This window comes from Aptenodytes forsteri, unplaced genomic scaffold (assembly GCF_000699145.1).
Source record: "Aptenodytes forsteri isolate BGI_AS27 unplaced genomic scaffold, ASM69914v1 Scaffold25, whole genome shotgun sequence".
Classification (NCBI taxonomy): Eukaryota; Metazoa; Chordata; class Aves; order Sphenisciformes; family Spheniscidae; genus Aptenodytes; species Aptenodytes forsteri.
The window spans coordinates 389,029-392,461 of NW_008796180.1; positions in this window are offsets into that span (position 1 = coordinate 389,029).

Here is a 3,433-nt window from a genome sequence, read left to right on the forward strand (position 1 = left end):
CTACCGCCGTGGGCGTTTCTGTGAGAAAAGGAAAGAACTCTGTTATTTTTTGCAGTGATACTCGCCTGAATCCGGGACCCGGCTGGCGCTGGAGAACGAGCTGGGCATGGGGGAGAAGGGACCTGGGAGAAGAAATGAGTTCCATTTTACCTGCTTCCATCTGATAATTCGTAAAGACTAACAATTTCTGAGGAGGAAGTCTCGGGAGAGGGAGAAAGAAGGGGTGTCAAGGAATTCTATTTCTCTGTTTTGGGATGTTTACACCGAATATTTATCGTCCGTAGGGAACCGTGCGGATACCACTGAGTCCTGCATCCTCCCCGCACAGTGCATCTCTGCAAACACCCCGCAAACACAGGCGCACACCCGAGCCACAGCCCTTTGCTAAAATCCTCTATTACTGTAAGGGCATTCGGTCTGCCATCCTCATCACCATATCAAAGGGCTCCCATCCATCCCGGGCTCTTAGTTAATTTTTAATTAGGCGGGAAAGCTTTGGGAACGGCAATGTTTAACGCAGGAGAGGACACGTAGGTGGAAGCGGGGGTTTTAAACCCTATTTCTATTTTTAACACGGATGCGAGCGAGGCGGTGCTGGCGCCCACCGAGCCGGGACGCACCTCGCTGCAACACGCGTGGTTTTGCCAGAGATATCCCATCCCTACGCCCACCAAACCCCTGGGCAGAGGGGATAACCCACCCAGGGGAATAACCCGAAGAAACCCGACTGTTCGGTGCTCATTCACCCCCAAAAAAGCCTCATCTCGCTGCTCCCGGATTTCCCCACTGCTGCGGTGCCACAAAGAGGAGACGAGCTTTCAGATCCCCCCCCCACACACACACACCCGGGATCAGAGTCCCCACGCTGGGAGAAAAAAGTCGTTTTTCAGGGAGGGTGGGAGAAACGAAAACTAGAAGGGTGGAAAAATACCTCCCCCCTAAAATCTCCTGTCCCAAAAGAGCAGAAGTGGGGGAGCACCACCACCGTATAGATCTATACGGTTAAATTTCAGAAAGTGTCCATTAATATCAATTTACTTCAATGAAAACTTTGGTTCTCATGAAGTTGATGATTTATGATAAAATCAATTAAATTACGGCCACTTAGGGCCTGCGGTTTCTTCTCAGATTTCATTCGCCAACAGACCAAGCGCTTGGTAAAAAATTTCAAGTTTAGCTGGAGGCGAGTAAAGATAATTCTGAAGCTGAGGAAATTTAATGCAAAGCAATTTTCAGCAAAAAAGCAGACGCTTGTGTACCCGAGCTCCTGCTCTCTGCCAATATACCAGTTCGCCTCGGGAAATATTAGACACCGAGTCAAAACTTTTCCAGTTTCACAATGTATGAGGACATTTTTAGAACTGGCAACTTGTCCGGAGGACCGAGTTATTATCTCGCTCTAAAGGGAAAGGAACCAAAGGAGAACAGAGAGCACATCCATCCATCCATCTATCTATCTTTAGAAAAACTTCCCAGGTTTAATTCGATTTCTCGGAGGGTTTTTTCCTCCATACAAACGATTTCCCTGTCTCGCTCTTAAAATACACATCGGGCGTTCACGGGGGAGGGGGGGGGGGGGATTTTTTTTTTAACCAGAAATGAATAGCACGAGTCCATAGAAAATAACGCATCCGATATTCCCACGCGAAATCTCACCCTCCCGACCGTGTCCCTTTCAATCCCAGAAACCGCATTTGAGCGAAATGACCCATTTTCGAGGACATCCCCCCCCCCCCCCCCCCCCCAAAACAACAACATCCATTATGAAAATATGACAAAAGCCTGGTATTTTCAGGCTCGGGCTCCCCCGGTAGCCACCGCTTTTACGCCAAATGTTTAAGAGTCTCAGTCTTACCCATTTCGGTCAAATGCACTGGCCGACTAAAAGGAAAAGCAGCTCAACTAACCAGATGTTTTTTAGTCACATCTGGCCGCTACACCCAGACCTGGGGAGGGAAAACCCGCCGTGGACATGCACAGAGCTTGGGAAATCTTTTTTTTTTTTTTTTTTTTTTAGAAGCCCTTGTAATTAGGGTCTGCTTCAAGTAAACAAAAAACTTTGTAGGGCCATAAATCACCATCACATACATTCTTCAGTTTAACACCCCGCTTTTCCAACGGGCTTTTGTAGTTTCTTTTTCAAACAAGAGAGAGGTGCTAAACCTTTAACAAATGTGTCCCAGACAAACTTCGCGGGGAAACACGCACTCGGAAGGAAGCCGTTTGCGGCCGGTCTCGGTTATGGACCCTGCGAGATAATTTTTGCTCATCTTCAGCTTCCCCGCTCCTGCTCCCGAGGCATCAGTCTTAATTTGTTACCAGGAGAAAGTCAGCTATAGCTCACGGTGACCGGTGGAGAAGCCTGTCAAAGCTTTCGGAGCAATTAATTATATCTCACAGCGTCGGAGCTGAGAAGGTAGGAAAGGCAGAGCTGCATCGTTCTTTTATTTATTTTTTTTAACTTCTTACCTGTGATACTGTCCGACCCGGGACTTCGAGAAGAAGGAGCGAAGCCGGATCGGGGTGGTGTGAGTTCGCGACTGGAGCAGGCAAATTAAGGAGAAGAAACTACTTTATTGCACCCCGGTGGATCTTGCTGACAGCTTTCTCGGACGGCTGGGATTTTTTTTTTTTCCCCCCAAAGATGCTTTGATTTTTTTGGACTCGCTCGATTCAAACAGAACTGACTTGACGTGGAGAAAAATAGAAACTCTTCCAAAACAGCTAAAAGTATTGCAAGCCGCACGTTCCTTTTTAAAAAAAAAAAAGCCCCCAAAAACCTCCCCCACTCCCGAATCCTTAGTATCTATCTGGAAAGCTGTTTCTCTTTATAGAGACTTAAAATGTTGCAAGACGGCTATAATACTGAGTGACAAGGGGTGCTGGAGAGAAGAGAACCAAATGGATTCTGGTTTTTAGAGCCAGTAGGAATTGGCCAGCCTTCAATGTCAGGATTCAAAATTGATTCCATATGTCTCGTCCGGGGAAAGGGGAAAAAACGAAGGAAAGAAAGAAAGAAGGAAAGAGAGAGAGAGAGAGAAGGGGGGGGGTAAAAGTTACGCAAAGCCCACCGGGTTTCTTTCTTTCTTTCACCCCCCCACCCTTCCCAGTAACCCCGGGTAAATACCCTGTCATTAAATCTTGCTCTTTTTCAGGGAATATTTTGGATTCTCGCGTTTGAAGCGCAGAGAGGGAGAGGTACCAGTAGCACCAAACCAGATCCTGGAGGTTATTTTTAGACTCGGCTTTGCTGGAGCTGACCTCAGCGCGGGGAGAGAAAATACGGATCTGGATGCTGGTGAAAGGGGGAAGCGTGCCATGGAGCGGCGCCGGCTCCCAAAAACCGGGAGGGAAGGGGGGGACGGGACACAAACCCTCCCCACCGAAAAAAAAAACCCAAACCCACCCACCCCGAGCTGGGCAGAGGCGAGCG